Below are 19,157 nucleotides of genomic sequence, written 5' to 3' on the forward strand. Positions count from 1 at the left end.
TTCTTTTATTTTAAAATTATTATTATTATTATTATTTTATTATACTTTAAGTTCTGGGATACATGTGCAGAATGTGCAGGTTACATAGGTATACATGTGCCATGGTGGTTTGCTGCACCCATCAACCGATCATCTAGGTTTTAAGCCCCGCATGCATTAGGTATTTGTCCTAATGCTATCCCTCCCCATGTTCCCCCACCCACTGGCAGGCCCTCGTGTGTGACGTTCCCCTCCCTGTGTCCATGTGTTCTCATTGCCATCCTATTCTCTTACACAAAGTTGAGAATGTCTCTGTGAACAGGAACATTCCTCAATTCCCCCATCTTAGAAGTTAGCTTGATTCTTTGAATGGAAGCGTTAGAAGGGTCAGACTGGCTGGGCGTGGTGGCTCACACCTGTAATCCCAGCACTTTGGGAGGCCGAGGCAGGCAGATCACCTGAGGTCGGGAGTTCAGGGTCAGCCTAACCAACATGGAGAAACCTTGTTTCTGCTAAAAATACAAAATTAGCCAGGTGTGGTGGCACATTCCTGTAATCCCAGCTACTTGGGAGGCTGAGGCAGGAGAATCACTTGAACCCTGGAGGCAGAGGTGGTAGTGAACCGAGATTGCGTCATTGCCCTCCAGCCTGGGTAACTAGAGTGAAACTCTGTCTCAAAAAAAAAAAAAAAAGAAAGGACCAGACCCAGCCCTGGGACATCCTCAAATGTTGAGATGCTGTGGGTTTTGATGGCCTGTACTGGCCTTAACACACAACCATACGCAAACTATGAAGCAATTTGCACTGGTGTATAAAATATGGTGGCCGAGCTGAAGTAACAACATGAATAAACAAATAATATAAGGCAATATCTCTTAAGCTTGGAATAGTCCTTGGAGACTCCCATGGGAAAATCAATACCACTCTTAACTATATTATTCCTCCTCCCACAGCCTGGGGCTGAGTCTTGGTGCTGGAGAGAAAGGAAAGAGCTGGCTTTCTTCCAGTCCCTCATTCATCTTACTTGGCTCTGCCTGGTCCACACTTAAACTTGTTTGTTAGAAATATGGTCACTTTAGTCATCTTCTACTCAGTCATCAACTCACCCTTTCTGCTCCCTGATATGGATTTGGTAAAAGCCATGGCAAGTGCTCAGGAGAGGGAATCACAAGACACCTTTGTTAGTTCAGAGTTTAGAGATTAAGGGTAAGCCTCGTAGAGATTGGGAGTCTTATGGGGACTATATAAGAGATTACTAAGGAAAGGAGAAAGAGGCATACGAGGGCTGAGGCTGAAGGGAATCTGCTAACAGCAATCCAAGGTCATCCCTGCAGCTAGGTCTGTGGCTGAGTAGATTTCTGTAGAATAGATTCAGGTGGACTATGTTCAGCAACACTGGAGCAGTCAAGCAGGCTTTGATCCTAACGTCACTTCTCTTATCAAGGAGCTTTATCACCATCTCTAGGCTTCTAAAACCTCATTGCTATTTCCCAGCTGATTACCCCAGAACCAGACTTGGGCCAGCATGGATGACAGAAAGTGTTCTTTGCTCAGCTCTCTGATTCCTATACTTGCCAGCAGCAATCATGACCACCAGCACCAAAAGAACAGAGGGAGTCTGGGTCAGCCCTGCTTTATGCACAACCGAGGTGTGGAAATCCAGATGTTTTTCCCAAAATAACACATTTGGGAGGAGAGTATGTATTTATTTGCTTATTTCATTTAAAGTTCGCTTTCCAAAAACATCTCTGAAGGATTTCTTTAGCTTTTATATGGTTCTATTTTTTAAAAAAATTATATTTGGTATAAAATTATATCATCAGTTTACCAAAAAATTTGGGAAAAAATTGAAAAAAGAAAACAATCACACGTGACTTCATTGTCTTTTTTTTTGTTGTTTTTTGAGATGGAGTCTCGCTCTGTCGCCCAGGCTGGAGTGCAGTAGCGCATCTTGGCTCACTGCAAGCTCTACCTCCTGGGTTCACACGGTTCTCCTGCCTCAGGCTCCCAAGTAGCTGGGACTACAGGCGCCTGCCACCACATCTGCTAATTTTTTGTATTTTTTTTTAGTAGAGACGGGGTTTCACCGCCTTAGCCAGGGTGGCCTCCATTTCCTGACCTCGTGATCCGCCCGCCTCGGCCTCCCAAAGTGCTGGGATTACAAGCGTGAGCCACCAGCCTGGCTGACTTCATTGTCTTAATACATCTGTCACTTGCTAGCGTTTGGAATATTTCTTTCCTATCTTTTCTCCCATACACATTTTTTTCTTATAAACATTAAAGATTCACTTTGTTTTAAAAAAAATTTTAAGTAATTCATGCACATAATAAAAAGTGTAAAAAGTGACAGTCCCTCTCCTCCATCCTTATCCCCAGTGACCACTTTAAGTCTTGTACATCTTTCCAGAAAATAGTTTCCCTTCCCTTCCCCTCCCCTCCCCTCCCCTCCCCTCCCCTCCCCTCTCCTCTCCTCTCCTCTCCTCTTCTTTCCTTTCCTTTCCTTTCTTTTTCTGAGATGAGGCCTCGCTCTGTTACCTAGTCTGGAGTGTAGTGGCATGATCTCGGCTCACTGCAGCCTCCACCTCCTGGGTTCGAACTATTCTCCTGCCTCAGCCTCCTGAGTAGCTGGGATTTCAGGCATCTGCTACCACGCCTAGCTAATTTTTGTATTTTTAGTAGACATAGGGTTTTGCCATGTTGGCCAGGCTGGTCCTGAACTCCTAACCTCAGGTGATCTGCCTGCCTCAGCCTCCCAAAGTGTTGGGATTACAGGCATGAGCCACTGTGTCCAGCCAAATAGCTTTGCATATAAGGTGTCTTGCTGGGGATGGGGGTTGGCATGTACTGTGAGGGGCAGGGGGCAGGCAGCAGATCTGCTTCTGTTAGGAACGTGGACACATGAACCACATGAGCAACCCTTCCATGGCGTCAGAATTGTGAGATGTAAATTTGGAGCTCCCAGGGATGGTGTTTCTGGCTATGTAACTAGAATAAGTGAGGGGAAAGCTGGAGATAGCACTCTGGTGCTATTAGAGATTATGAATCTAGCTCTTTTCTTAAGTATATGTCCTTGGCCTTCCATGGATTAGTGTTGCTCAAACATCCTCAGAATTTATGAGCAATATATATACATATTTTTTCTGTTAAAATTTGTTTGCCCGGGTGCAGGGTCTCACACCTTTAATTCTAGCACTTTGGGAGGCTGAGACCGGCAGATCACTCAAACTCAGGAGTTCAAGACCAGCCTGGGCAACATGGCGAGATCCTGTCTTTATAGAAAAAAATACAAAAAATTAGCTGGGATTGGTGGTGCGCATCTGTAGTCCCACGTACCAGGGAGGCTGAGGTGGGAGGATCACCTGAGCCTGGGAGGTCAAGGCTGCAACGAGCCATGATCCTACCACTGTACTCCAGGCTGGGTGGCAGAGCAAGACCCCGTCTCAGAAAAAAACTTTTTTTTTTTTTTTGTTTGAATTAGATACATATCATGTTCTAACAAATTAACACATTCATCATAAGCATTTTCTTTCTCTGTACCATCTTCATATCCACAATTTTTAATGATAAAGAAGAGCAACAAACAACAAAGTATTAGATGAACTAGATGTCATCAAAACAAACTTCTGTGCTTCAAAGGACACTGTCACGAAAGTGAAAAAACCCATAGAATGAGAGAAATGTGCAAATTGTATATCTGATAAGGGACTTATATCTGGAATATATTAAGTATTTTAACAACTAAGTAATAAAAAGACAAACAGGCTAATCTAAAAATGGGGGAAAGGATTTGAATAGACATTTCTCCAAAGAAGATGTCCAATGAGCACAAGAAAGATGCTCAACATCATTAGCCACCAGGAAATGCAAATCAAAGCCAAAATGAACTACTACCTTACTGCCACCAGGATGGCTATATCAAAAAGGCAAGTAACAAGTGTTGGTGAGGATGAAGAGAAACTGGAACCCTCATATACTGCTGGTGAGAATGTAAAATGGTGCAGCTGCTTTGGCAAACAGTCTAGTATTTCCTCAAAAGCTTAATCATAGAGTTACCATACAACCCAGCAGTTCCACTCCTGTGTATATCTCCAAGAGAAGTGAAAACATATCCATATAAACACTTGCACATGAATGTCCATAGCATCATTATTCGTAATAGTCAAAAAAGGGTGGAAACAACTCAAATGCTCATCAACTGATGAATAGATAAGATATGGTATGTATATACCATGAAATATTATTCAGTAATAAAAAGAAAGGAATAGCTGGGTGTGGTGGCTCACACTTGTAATCCCAGCACTTTTCGAGGCTGAGGTGGGAGGATACCTTGAAGCCAGGTGTTCTAGACCAGCCTGGGCAACAAAGCAAGACCTTGTCTTTACAAAAAAACAAAAATTAGCCTGGCATAGTGGTGTGTGCCTGTAGTCCCAGCTACTCGGGAAGCTGAAGCCAGAGGATCACTTGAGCCCAGGAGTTGGAGGCTACGGTGAGCTATGATCACATTATGTTCCAGCCTGGGCCACAAAACAAGACCCCCATCCCCCAATAAATAAATAAAATTGGCTGGGCACGGTGGCTCACGCCTATAATCCCAGCACTTTGGGAGGCTGAGGCGGGCAGATCACCTGAGGTCAGGATTTCAAGACCAGCCTGGCCAACATGGTGAAACCCTGTCTCTACTAAAATAGAAAAATTAGCCCAGTATGGTGGTGCACACCTGTAATCCCAGCTACTCAGGAGCCTGAGGCAGGAGAATTGCTTGAACCCGGGAGGTGGAAGTTGCAGTGAGCCGAAATCATACCACTGCACTCCAGCCTGGGCGACAGAGCTCTGTCTCAAAATAAATAAATAAATAAATAAAAATAATAAATAAATAAATAAAGGCATTACCAAAACATGCTACAACTTGGATGAGCCTTGAATACATTACGCTAAGTGAAAGAAGCCAGTCACAAAGAAGCACATAGTGTGTGATTCCATTTGTATAAAATGAAATGTAGAATAGGCAAATCCACATAAACACAGAAAGCAGATTTTCCTAGGGGTGGGAGCTTGGGGTAAGATGGGGAAAAATTAGTAATGGGGGTGATGAAAATGTTCTAGAATTATGGTAATTGTTGTGAAATTCCATGTATTTATTAAAGCCATTGCCTTTATACTTTAAATGGGTTAATTGTATGGTATATGAATTATATCTCAATAAAACTGTTATAAAAAAGAATAGTATATTGGGTGGATATATCACTGAGATTAGTTACGTGGATGTCCGGTACAAGTTATTCTTCTGTTGTTCATGCTGCTTTGGGTTTCATATCATTTAACAGATATTTACGGAGTATCCAGGGTACGGGAGTTATAAAAAAGCATAAGAACATCTCATGGCCCAGCCAGGGAGGTGACACCCATGCACAGAAGGTAGCTAACTGGGCAAAGCACACATAACAAATGCTACCGGGTTCAGAGGCACGCTTGCCATCATGGGCTGTGCACCCAAAAATAGGTTTCCCTGATGAGTGAAGAATATTAAAGAATAAATGAGCAGGGCATAGTGGCTTACACCTGTAATCCCAGCACTTCAGGAGGCTGAGGCGAGAGGATTGCTTGAATCCAGGAGTTCAAGACTAGCCTAGGCAACTTGGTGAGACCATGTCTCTGCAAAAACAATTTTTTAAAAAAAATTAGCCAGGCATGGTGGTGCACACCTGTGGCCCTAGCTACTCGGGAGGCTGAGATGGGAAGATCATTTGAGCCTGGGAAACAGAGGCTGTAGTGAGCTGTGACGGTACTACTGCAGTCCAGCCTGGGTGGCAGAGGGAGATCCTATCTCAAAGACAATTAAAAAAAATTTTTTTTTTTAAATTGTAAAACAGAATGCAATCATTTAAAATCTGGAAATTGTTCTAAGGGCATAGAGCAAATGGAGAAATACTGTTGAAGTTCTTACTAAATCTTAGTAAGAACAATCTGTCTATGGCATTTAAGGCATGACCTATTCTTTTACTCCTCCCCCCCACTCCCTGTTATGGAAACTCTACCTGAGAGCTCTATTCCCGGTAAGGTTTTTCCCAGCCCCTAGTCTGTGGCTACCAGTTTTACCCAGGTAGGGGCATGCTGCCAGGGTTTCTAGTTCCCTCCCCAGTTCTCTGCTGCAGAAGCTGTATTCCAGGCAGGATCTGGTCCCTCCCCTTACCCAACCCCAACTGTAGGGGAGAAATTCTGTTCAAGGCATGGCAGGCTGAGAATACTGGGACCGGATCACTTCACCTTTCTCCTCCCAGCCAGTTTGTAGAGTGGAGGAGGTTCTACACCAGGAGGGGCAAGCAGAGAGGATCAGTGGCTTCTCCTGCTTCCTCTACTGCCCACTCACAGAGCCAGGTGTCACTACAGGCAACACCGGGCCCCACCCCCAGCTCTGATGCAGTGTCCTGGGGTTCTCTCAGCAAGAAAAGCAGCCCATAATGACAAAGAGCTTTAGAGCTCTACTTGAGGACACAGGCTGTATTGGAACAGAGCCTGGAGAACGCTGCCTAAGGGTGTTGTGGAAAACAACAGAGACCTTGAAAGAGAGCAGTTAAGAGGAGGCTGGTAGCTCCATGACACAGCACAATGGCAGAGCAGCTAAAAATTTCATATAGAGAGCCAGGGAAAAAGAAATCAAAGCACGCTGGAAGCACATTCAGCTCTAGGGGTCAGGAAAGGGTGTGCACATGTTTCTGGTTGCATGGGGCAGACTTGAAAATATTCTCTAAACCATACACAGGCCTGTTAACAAAGGGCAGAAGCCTCATTGGCACAAAGGCCTTAAACAGAACCTCTGGACAAACACTGACTGAACAACAAACTACTCTGACCAGGGCAACTCCTAGGAAGCAAGGCTTGGAAGTAAAATCATGCTCTTCTCTAGTAGTCGAGAACATCCTGGGCACCCCCAAGGCTGTACCCTATCATGAGCCACCAGAGAGGGAAGATCCATGCTACTAGGCCCTGGCTAACAATGGGGCAAAAAGATGTAAAGGGAGATAGGATGACAATGTCTCATCAAATAGAGAATATCAAGTACTATGAACAAAGTGAAAAATTCACTACAGGGACTTAACAATAGATTTGTTCTGTCAAAAATAAGAATCAGGCCAGGTGCACTGGCTTATGCCTGTAATCCCAGTATTTTGGGAGGCCAAGGCAGGAGGATCACTTAAATTCAAGACCAACCTGTGCAACATAGCGAGATGACCCCATTTCTACAAAAAATAAAAAAATTAGCTTGGCATGGTGGTGCATACCTGTAGTCCCAGCTACTTGGGAGGTTGAAGTGGGAAGATCATTTGAGCCCAGGAGGTCAAGGCTGCAGTGAGCTGTGACTGCACCACTGCACTCCAGCCTGGGCAACTGAGTGAGACCCTGTCTCAATAAACAAACAAACAAACAAACAGAATCAGTGAATTTAAAGACCGATCAATAGAGGTTATATAATCATAAGAGGAAAACAATGGATAAAAATGAACAGAGCATTAGAGAAAAGTGAGAAGACACCATTAGATGCACCAACATACACATAATGGTAGTACCAGAAGGAGAGGAGAGAGAAAGAGACAGAAAAAAATATTCAAAGAAATAATTGAATACATAGACACAGGGAGGGGAACACCACACATTGGGGCCTGTCGGCGGGGGATGGGGGAGGGAGAGCATCAGGAAAAATAGCTAAGGCATGTGGAGCTTAATACCTAGGTGATGGGTTGATAGGTGCAGCAAACCACCATGGCACATGTTTACCTATGTAACAAACCTGCATAGCCTGCACATGTACCCCGGAACTTAAAATAAAAAATTAAAATAAGAAATAATGGCTGAAAACTTCCCAAAGTTGATGGAAAATACTAATGTACACAACCAAGACATGGCCTACTTTCTCCTTGTTGCTGATAGTAAAATGCAAATGAAAGAAACAGAGGAAGGAACTGTTAAGTGAAAAGTAATCAGAACTTCATGGTTTAGAATGCTCTCAGTTTATCCACATTGCAAAAGTTGAGAAAGTGTGCTCTGGAGAAAGCACCAAGGCTGAGGCTCAGCAACCATTTGCTAAGGAGATCAGGCCTGTGACTCATGGATCCAACCATCTCAGCAGAAGGCAGGCATGTAACTCTCCAGGAAGAATCTATGACGAACCCTCGTGTCTACTGGCATAGATTCCCTTGACATCACAGAAGGCAAGGTTTTTGAGAATTTTATACCAACACAAATACCGCCAGTCTAGACTGATTGAGACGGAGATGGAATAAAATGGAGGAAGAATGACTCCGAAGGCAGAGCCGTGGAGGCAGAGGCCTGAAAGTGTAAAGCCAGGGCTACCATAAAGGCCCAGAAGACACAGCATCAAGTCACAGAGGATTACTCTCAGGCTTTGAAACCTAATGGAATTGACCCCATTAGATTGCAAACTAGCTTTAGACCAATAACCGCCTTTTTTTCCTTCCATTTATCTCCCTTTTGGAATGGAAATATGTCCATCCTATGCCAGTTCCGCCATTGCATTTAGAAAACAGATGACTTGTTTTCTAGGTTTAACAGGTCTATGAACAGAGAGGAATTTTGTCTCAAGATGGATCATTCCCAGAGTCTCGCCCATACCTTTTAAGATAATGTAGATGAGGAGATTTGGGACTTCTTGAGTTGACATTTAAATGAGATTTAGGATTTAGAGTTGATACTGGAAGGGTTAAGACTTTGGGGAGTCTTGGGGTAAGGTGAACATATTGTGTACATGGGGTGGGTGTGAATTTTGGGTGCCAGTGAGTAGACTGTACTAGGTTGAACAGTGTCATCTCAAAATTCATGTCCATGCGGAACCTCAGAATGTAGCCCGGTTTGGAAACAGGGTCTTTGAAAACGTAATTAGTTAAGTTAGGATGAGGTCCTGAGATCAGGATGGGTCCTGACTCCAATATGACAGGTGTCCTAGGAGAAAGGACACACAGAGAGAGACACAGGGAGAATGCCACAAGACGAAGGCAGAGATTGGAGTCCTGCATCTACAAGCCAATGAATGCCCAGGGTTGCCAGCAGCTACGAGAAGCATTAGAGAGGGGTAGGATGGTTTACCTTTCGGGGCCTCCAGAAGAACCAACCCTGATGACATCTTGATTTTGGACTTCCATCCTCCTGAACTGTGACATGTAAAAAAGTTCTGTTGTTTTAAGGCACCCAGTTTGAGGTCATCTGCTACAGTGGCCCTAGGAAATAAGTACAAATGTCAAGCCCATTCAGCAAAGGAAGAATCGTCTTTTGAAAAGTGATGCTGAGACAACTGGGTATCTGCATATAAAGGAAGGGAGTTGGACCCATATCTTACAGCACACACAAAAATTAACTCAACATGGTTTCCAATACCTAAGTGTAAGAACTAAAATTGGCCGGGCGCAGTGGCTCACACCTGTAATCCCAACACTTTGGGAGGCCAAGGCGGGTGGATCACCTGAGGTCAGGAGTTCGAGACCAGCCTGACCAACATGAAGAAACACCGTCTCTATTAAAAATACAAAATTAGCCAGGTGTGGTGCTGCATGTCTGTAATCCCAGCTACTCGAGAGGCTGAGGCAGGAGAATTGCTTGAATCCAGGAGGTGGAGGTTGCGGTGAGCCGAGATCGTGCCATTGCATGCCAGCCTGGGAAATAAGAGTAAAACTCCGTCTCAAAAAAAAAAAAAAAAAAAAAAAAGAACTAAAATTATAAAATAAAACTTTCATAAGAAAACCATATAGGTAAATCTTAGTGACCTTGGATTAGGCATGGTTTCTTAAACATGACACCAGAAGCAAAAGCAACTAAAGAAAAAACAGATAAATTGGAATTTATCAAAATTAAAACCTTATTTTTTATTTAAAAAATTTTGTAGTCTGGGCGCAGTAGCTCATGCCTGTAATCCCAGCACTTTGGGAGACTGAGGTGGGTGGATCATGAGGTCAAAAGTTCAAGACCAGCCTGGCCAACATGGTGAAACCCCATCTCTACTAAAAATACAAAAATTAGCTGGGTGCGGTGGCAGGCCCCTGTAATCCCAGCTACTCTGGAAGCTGAGGCAGGAGAATACTTGAACCTGGGCTGCAGAGGTTGCAGTGAGCTGAGATCTCACCACTGCACTCCAGCCTGCGCGATAGAGTGAGACTCCATTTAAAAAAAAAAATTGTGCTGTAAGGGACACCATTAAGAAAGTGATGGCCGGGGGTGGTGGCTCAAGCCTGTAATCCCAGCACTTTGGGAGGCTGAGACGGGCGGATCACGAGGTTAGGAGATCGAGACCACCCTGGCTAACACGGTGAAACCCCATCTCTACAAAAAAATACAAAAAACTAGCCGGGCGAGGTGGCGGCCGTCTGTAGTCCCAGCTACTCAGGAGGCTGAGGCAGGAGAATGGCGTAAACCTGGGAGGTGAAGCTTGCAGTGAGCTGAGATCCGGCCACTGCACTCCAGCCTGGGCAACAGAGTGAGATTCCGTCTCAAAAAAAAAAAAGAAAGTGAAAGGACAACCCACAGAATCAGAGAAAACATTTCCAAATCACTTATCTGATAGATGACTTATATCAAGAAAATAGAAAAAGTAACTCCTGGGTCAGGCATGGTGACTCATGCCTATAATACCAGGACTTTGGGAGGTCAAGGTAGCCAGGAGGTCAGGAGCTCAAGACCAGCCTGGGCAACATGGTGAAACCCCAGCTCTCCAAAAAAAGAAAAAAAAAAAAAAAAAAAAAAGAAAAGAAAAAAATTAGCTGGACGTGGTGGTGCACACTTGTGGTCCCAGCTACTCAGGAGGCTGAGGTGGGAGGATCTCTTGAACCTGGGATGTGGAGGCTGCAGTGAACCAAGATGGCGCCACTGTACTCTAACCTGGGCAGCAGAGTAAGATTCTGTCTCAACAACAAAAAACAAAAAAAAAACAAACAACAAAGACAGATTAAAAAAAAAAAAACCCCTACAACTCAACAATAAAAAGACAACCCAATTTTAAAAAGGGCAAACGATCTAAATAAACATTTCTCCAAAGAAGAGATAAAAATGGCCAAAAAGCACACAAAAAGATGCTCATCATTAGTCACCAATAATCATCAAGGGGTGAATTTTATGGTTTTCGAGTTAGAGTACACATAAAAAGCAGCTGCGTAAAATAATATGTATGGAATAATATGTAGAGTACACATAAAAAGCAGCTGCATAAAATAATATGTATTTTTAGGCCTATGACATGTAAAAATGTAGTATACTTGACAATAACAGCACAAAGGAGGCAAGTGGGAGCAAAGCTATATTGGAGTGAGGAAATAACAGCAGATGGGAACTGAAATCCATAGGAAGAAATCAAGAGGAACACGAAGGATAAATAAGAAGATTAATATAACTAACTCTATAAATATGTACTTGGTCTTCTCTCAGGCTCTTTCAAAGTAATAGTTATAGCCAGGTACAGTGGCTCATGCCTGTAATCCCAGCACTTTGGGAGGTCAAGATGAGCCAGGTGTTTGAGATGAGCCTGGGCAAAATAGTGAGACCTCGTCTCAATTAAAAGAACTTTTTAAAATAAAAATATAAAAGTAATAATTATAACATTGTACTGTTGGATTTACGATACAAAGAAGTAATATGTGTAACAATAGTATCACAAAAAGAGGGAGAAAGGAACACCACTACTTAAGAGTAAAGTTTATGTATCTCACTAAACTATTTAAAATATAAATGACTACGTCTGCTGAATCAGAATTTCAGGGAACTGGCCACTTTCTTAGCCCTTCCAGGGCCTTTGTATGAGTTCAAAAAGGCTTCTTTTTCTCCAGTCGGAGGTAGCTACATGCCAGGGCCAAAGGCATAGCAAGCACAGCATGAGCTGGAACAACCCCCTCGCCCTAGTGCAGTGAATAACCCTCACAGCTGTCTGAGGGAGGTGGCCCCAGCCATGACCCACGTATTTATTTTAAAATGGCTCCTCTAACAATTCTAATGGACAACCAGGGTTGAGAACTATTGGGTTAGGGACGCATTCAAAAAGAATCTATTCTAAAGTATCAGAAAACTGATTAAATATGAGAGATAATTGTTAGAGAGGATTTAGGGGGAAGATTTTCAGGTTTTTTAATTCCAGGGACTGAGAAATTGGTAACAGAAATAGAGGAGATAGAAGGAAAAACCTGATTTGGAGGGAATGAATTCACTTTTAATTATGTTGAATTTGGTCCAGGTGCGGTGGCTCATGCCTGTAATCCCAGCGCTTTGGGAGGCCAAAGTTGGTGGACCACTTGAGGCCAGGAGTTCGAGACCAGCCAGCCCAATGTGGCGAAACCCCATCTCTACTAAAAACACAAAAATTATCCGAGCATGGTGGTGGTGCACATCTGTAGTCCCAGCTACTTGGGAGGCTGAGGCACAAGAATTGCTTGAACCTGGGAGGCAGAGGTTGCAATGAGCCGAGACTGCGCCATTGCACTCCAGCTTGGGCGACAAAGCAAGACTCTGAAAACAAAACAAATAATTATGTTGAATTTGAGGCCATGGCAAGATGTTACATTACAGTTGGAATGCCACACTGACAATTGAAAGATAGATGGTTCTGAACTCAAAAACTGTGTATTCAGGAAGCACCACGTAGCACAGTGATAATGAAAATAGATACCCCGTATAAAGAGCCTACTCAGTGCTTTACCCAGTGCTGGACAGTGTGTGTAAATACGAGCAGCAGTTGGCATGAGGCTGATGGAAGATGGTCACTCATAAGCAATTATTTACCCTAAAAACACATGTGTTTGGCCAGTGGCCTGGGCTGGACTGGATGAAGGCCAGGGTCAGAAAGTAAGGTGTGACTGGGAGGATGGAAGTGGCCTGTAAGTGATGCCACCAGGTGGCTGAGGAGGATGCCACCACTTGAGGTTCCAGGGCACCACCCTGGGATCTTGAAACAGGTGAGTCTCAGTATTATTGTGACAAATGGGTGATAAAAATGGCAATGGCTTCCCAAGTTCCATGGCCAGTTGTCCTGGGGTCTCATGTGGTACAAACCCCTTTCCGCCCCTCATCCCCACTAGAGTGTGTCTGGCATTGATATTCACCAAAACCAGAAGCCTGGATGTGTTTGTATCTGGGTTCATTGTGCTGGCCCTGGTTGATGAATTGGCTCAAGACTCAAAACTTCTGTGGTTTGGCCCATGGATAGATTCCTGCAGAAAAAAAAAAAAAAAATGGCCAGAGCTTTGCACAGTGGCAGTATTGTAGCCAATGAGGTTTATCCAAGGCATGATTATTGCTAATTGACATTCAAAAAAAGCTGGGGGGAGAAAAATGCCAGCATGAAGAAAAAAAGGAAGGTACACATGAATTGGAATTGGCAGGTTATTGGAGGAGGGGGATGCAGCAAGTCCCACCCTCTAGCATAAATGACACTTACCTGTATGGGCATGCACACAGCTATAGTTGACCCCATAGGCCTCAGTGCTGTGGACAGGCCCAGCCAGTCTCAGGGCTTGGCCAGACTGGTGAGCAGGTGTAGACAGGTAGCCAGCCTACATTTGTGCCATACCACAAGGCTACCATTTCTGTATAAGGCCACCTCCTAGGGCATCTGAGCTGATTGATAGCATCGTTATGCTCAAGCCGCCCTGGAAGTTTGCACACAGGTCAAATCCAGAGCCAGGAAGCAGAATGCTATGAAAGAGAGGCTCAGTCTTCCTTCCTTAGCTGAAATGGCAGGTGATTGATGCCTGCTGGGATCTTTTGTATTCCAAATGGTCCCATGAGGAATCCAGCAGAATGGATCCTGTTTGGGGTCTCTCTGACTACATGAGGGGCACAAACCATTTCAGAGTTTCTCAATAGGTCAGGAAAACAGAAATTGTTCTATGATTCTCCTTGCCCCAAACTATGAGGCCGGGAGGGTCAAAAAATGATGCCGACAAAGCAGACTAGCATGAAACAGCAGAGGCTTTGGTGCAGTGCTGGGGAGGAGGAAGAAGACTGTGGCCTTGGCAAGCACTAGGGGAGGATGGGAATGGCGCTGCAGGCTCAGAACTTTGGCTCCTCTGACTATAAAAGCTGGAATTCACCTCTAGAAGGAGAAAGTTTCTTTACAACGCCAAGTTAGCCAAGCGGAGCGAATGCGGAGCCCCTGCAAGCTCTTCCTTCTCGCCTGATTGGGAATCTCAGAGCTTGTGAGTTAGTTACTGAATAACTGGTAGCAGCAGTTGATGTGACCCAAAGGCCTTTCATAGAATCAGCAGTTTAAAGGACACTGCAGCCAGACAGTGAGTCCAAGGTCAAAAGTCGGGAGAAACCAGATCCTGGGCTTCATTCACTGCAGAACTTCAGGGCAGGGAGAAACCAGTCCAATGCACGTAATGCAGGAGGAAGTACATGCAGCAGAAGGGAAGAAAGGAATGTGTGCAGGATTGAAATCTGCCCTCAGGTCAGGCACAATGGCTCACACCTGTAATCCCAGCACTTTGAGAGGCCAAGGCAGGCAGATCACCTGAGGCGGGGAATTCGAGACCATCCTGACCAACATGGAGAAACCCTGTCTCTACTAAAAATACAAAATTAGCTGGGTGTGGTGGCGCATGCCTGTAATCCCAGCTAACTCAGGAAGCTGAAGCAGGAGAATCACTTGAACCCAGGAAGTGGAAATTGCAGTGAGCCGAGATAGTGCCATTGTACTCCAGCCTGGGTAACAAGAGTGAAACTCCATCTCAAAAAAAAAAAAAAAAAAAAGAAAGAAAAAGAAAAAGAAAAAAAAAGAAATCTGCCCTCAGATTGTCTTGATGCAGTGGGTACTGAGCCATCAACTACCCAACTGAGCTGGACGTGATGAGTTTTGTGCCTTTAGAGTATCTATAAACATAGACCCTTGGAGTAGATCATGAGTTGTCATCCCCTAATTCCTCTTGTCTTCTACTTCTAACATGCCAAGAGGCATGTTACTAATTATATGGCTCCTTTGCAAAACCTCCCAAGGGGCCTGCCTTCCTCTCCCTATTCCTGTGGGCAGAGTTTGCTTAGCACTTAAGCACATCTATTTTTTCACTTAACTTGCTCTACTGAGAGCATTTCCATAGCTCTTTCTCTTCACTAGCTTGTGATTTATTGAGGGTAGAGCCATTTCGTATTCAGTTGTATTTATGTTAGCAGGGCTTGACTCAGTATTGGGTGCATAGGAAGTACTCAACAAACACCTAGCAAATGAAGGACTTGTTGAACCCCAGTTTCAAGGCATGCTTACATTAGCCTGGCCCTCCTCTCCTTCTGCAGTCTCACCTCCCGTTCACTCTCAGCTCCAGCCACTTCTTTCTACCTGAAGTTCCCAGCCAAGAACACAGCCCTTTGTGTCTACATCTTCGTGCTTTCTCTACTGCTCTCCCAACATTCTGAAATTCTCTGCTTCCCTCTCTTTGCTTTTGGACATGCAATTTCACCCTCACCTCTCCACCCACTGGACTGGGAGCTCCTTGAAGGCAGGACTGTGGGCTTCTTTTTATTTCCCATGGAGTCAGTCTGGTGCCTAGCACTCAGCAGAGGCTCAGTTGGTGTTTGTTCAGGGAAGGAATGAATTACTCTGGCTTTGACTGAAACTATGTTCTGGCCTCCATCAGGCAGCTCCTCATTATGTCTTAGTTAATTGCCATTTGTTTAGGAGGATTTGCTCAGCAAGGAGGAGATGAGTAACTAACCAGCGGGAAAAGTCAGTGTTAAATGGAGCTTTGAGCAGGAGTAGTTTGAAAATTGTTGGCTTAATCAAGAGTGACTAGTTACTTCTGTTTCACCATGTCCACACAGTTAACAGGGTGAAGCCATCTTGGATTTGTTATAGGGGATGTCCTGGCTCCCCCTTATTCCACAAGAGCCAAATGGGTTCGGGAAAGAGGTCAGTGTGGAGAGACATCTCCACCCCACTCTCTGTTGCCTCTACTTGCTGCCCCAGCCCTGGAACAACGTCAGATCTACACAAAATTATGAAGCGGATAAGGTTTGGCTTTGTCCGTGTCCTATTAATATTTGTATGTCTCTTTTCCCTCGTTGTCTCCTTCCAGGATGGAGGGAAGGGAATATAATGTGATTAATCAGTAACCAGGGGTGAAAAACTCTAACCCTTGCAGAGACCAAGGGAAACAAGCCAAGTTGGCTGGGTAGGAACAAAGTGACCATGTCCTGGTGAAAGTGGCAGCTGCTCCCCTGCTCAGGTGGTTGGTTGTTCACAGGGACCATGGGCCCAGGGCTGTGTGATCTTGTGTTTTGCAAAATCGCCCTTGCTATGAGCCTTGACATTGCCAGGAAAAACTGTTAAAGACTAGGAAAAGTACAAAAGAGATTATTGGGTGTCCTTTCAGTGGATTTTAGGGTGTAGTCTGCACTCCAGCCTGGGTGACAGAGAGAGACTCCCTCTCAAAAAAAAAAAAAAAAAAAGGTAGAAAAAGTGAAGAAACAGGTTTCCCCTAGAGCCTCTGGAAGGGACACAGCCCCACCAACACCTTGATTTCAGCCAAGTAAACCCATTTAGGGCTTCTGTCCTCCAACTGTCAGATACTCCAACTGAATTGTAAGATAAATTTGTGTTGCTTTAAGCTATGGAGTTTATGGGTAATATGCTACAGCAGCAATAGGAGGCCAGATTGTTTTACAGCCTTTAGGGTAGAAGTTAAGTTGTAGAAATTGGCAGCAATACAAATGCTTCTTGTCCATAGTAATGCAAATGATTCCTGTTCATAGAACTTTAAAAATACTTTGTCTAGCCGGGCGCAGTGGTTCATGCCTATAATCCCAGCACTTTGGGAGGCCGAGGCAGGCAGATTGCTTGAGCTCAGGAGTTTGAGATCAGCCTGAGCAACATGGTGAAACCCCATGTCTACAAGAAATACAAAAAAATTAGCCCGGCATGGTGGCGCATGTTTGTAATCCCAGCTACTCAAGACACTGAGGCAGGAGGATTGCTTCAACTCGGGAGGTCGAGCTGCAGTGAGCCGAGATCAGGCCACTGCACTCTAGCCTGGGTGACAGAGCGAGAGCTTGTCTCAAAAAACAAACAAACAAACAAACATACCTTGCCCAGTGGAGAATATAAACCTCTGTAGGTAAAATTCTCATTCAAATTTGTTGTAACATCTTATTGGTTCCTTTATTAATTGAGTTGAATAAAATGTTTGATGCATGTTAATTTGATATTTGTATACGTTCATGTTATCAACTTTTTTAAAAAACTGTACTTTAACAATGATATGTTCATATTCTGCACTCCTGTGCCTTTGAATTTAAGCTGTAGTCATACTTTTGAATCCACTGTGACGTCAGTCACTAATTTGATTTCTGTTTTTTCAAGCAGTTAATTATCACACATTTCAAGAAGGCATGTGCTAGCAAGGCCTGCAGTTGGAATCCCAATGGGAAGGTGTTATATTTACCAAGATTTTGGTTACGATGAGCTACTGCATTTGGACTTGAGAAAGTGTCAAACAGTATATTTTTTCAACAGCTAAAGCCTGAAGGAGTATTTTCTACTGAGCCAATAGATATACATTTTAACACCTTTTTCCTGATGGTGATAGTTCATACTAATATCTACCATGTTACTGCTGAACATATTTATCAACAGGGAGTGGGAAGATCAAAAGCACTATGTGCGTGAGTAACTAACTGGTCAACTTTGCAAATCGCTGCCAGTGTGGGGCAGGGCTAGGTGGTTGATCGAGTAGCTAAGCGATGGAGTGGGAAGGACAGAGACTTGCTCCAAGCAGCTTGCAGCAGGTGCAGTGAGACACAGTAAATGCTGCCGCTGCTACAAAATGCAGAGGCCAGCCTCATAGTTGGGACACCAAGGCTCAGAGATGTGAAGCGGCTTACTCGGGGTCTCACTGAGAGTGAATGACTGAGTGCCAAACCCAGGTCTTTCTCAGCCAAACCTTGGTTTTTTGGTTACATTGCCTATTTCAGGCTGGACATTTGCTGGACAGTGCATGTAGTGTAGTGTTGTCAGTAGGAGAAGTACCGCCCCAAGGAGCTGCAGGTTGTCACAATGATTGCAGGACCCTACCGCCATTTAGGGAGCATGGGGCCAGGGCTGCTATGTTGTTCTGCAATGAATGTGACAATCCTGTAAAATAAAGACTTGTCCAGCTTTCGAATGTATCCTCAGATATTCATGTAGGTGAAAAACTGTCCATAATTATCTGAGCCTAAAACTCAGAAAATGATTTTAAAAACATCAAAAATTAACACAGTTAATTTCTCTGGAATACAACTACCATATAAAAGATTATTGTACTTTGTTTTGTTCACAGTTTTACCTAGAGCTGTTCACCAATGTGGAAAATTATGTCAGGGACAGCAGAGACAGTCTGTGTGTAGAGGAAACTATCTATCATTCCATTACATGTTCTAATACAGCTGTGCCCAGAATTTATTATTTTCTTTATAATTATTTAGTTATTAATTATTCTATTTGTAATCATTGTAATTATTATTTTATTTTTAGACAGTCTCTCTCTGTTGCCCAGGCTGGAGTGCAATAGTGTGATCACGGCTCAATGCAGCCTCCACCTCCCAGGCCTAAGCAATCCTGAATGATCCTCCCACTTCAGCCTCCCAAGTCACTGGCACCACAGGCATGTTCCACCACACCTGGCTATTTTTAAAAAAATTTTTGTAGAGAGGATCTCCCTGTGTTGCTCAGGCTGTTCTTGAACTCCCGGGTTCAAGCGATCTTCCCACCTTGGCCTCCCGAAGTTCTGGGATTACAGGCATAAGTTACTGTGCCAGGCCAGTAATTATTTATTATAAAGTACTACCCTTTTATTTCTCCTTTATAACATAGAGGCAATATATTGATTATCATTTTTTTTTTTTTGAGATAGGGTCTCACTCTGTTGCCCAGGCTGGAGGGCAGTGGTTATTCACCAGTATGAGCATGGCATGTTACAGCCTCAGACTCCAGGGACTCAAGCAGATCCTCTTGCCTCAGCCTCCTGAGTATCTGGGACTACAGGTGGGCACCACCGTGTTTGGCTTGATTATCTTTTGAAAGTATACATTTAATTTCATTGTAGTAAAGGGGATGATATAAAATATTTATTATAAAGGAATTAAATGGAGTTAAGAACTACTATGGTGAAATGAGTATTTGGTCAGGAAGTTGCAAAACCTTGAGAATCTTGGTTCTGCCA

The 19,157-nt window shown here is 43.9% G+C and overlaps 1 pseudogene; it reads left to right on the top strand.

The window, feature by feature from the left end:
* The first annotated feature begins 13,204 nt into the window (after positions 1–13,204).
* On the top strand, positions 13,205–13,281 carry LOC126951917 (uncharacterized; annotated as a pseudogene).
* Positions 13,282–19,157: the final 5,876 nt, after the last annotated feature.

This window comes from Macaca thibetana, chromosome 3 (genome assembly GCF_024542745.1).
Source record: "Macaca thibetana thibetana isolate TM-01 chromosome 3, ASM2454274v1, whole genome shotgun sequence".
NCBI classification, from domain to species: domain Eukaryota; kingdom Metazoa; phylum Chordata; class Mammalia; order Primates; family Cercopithecidae; genus Macaca; species Macaca thibetana.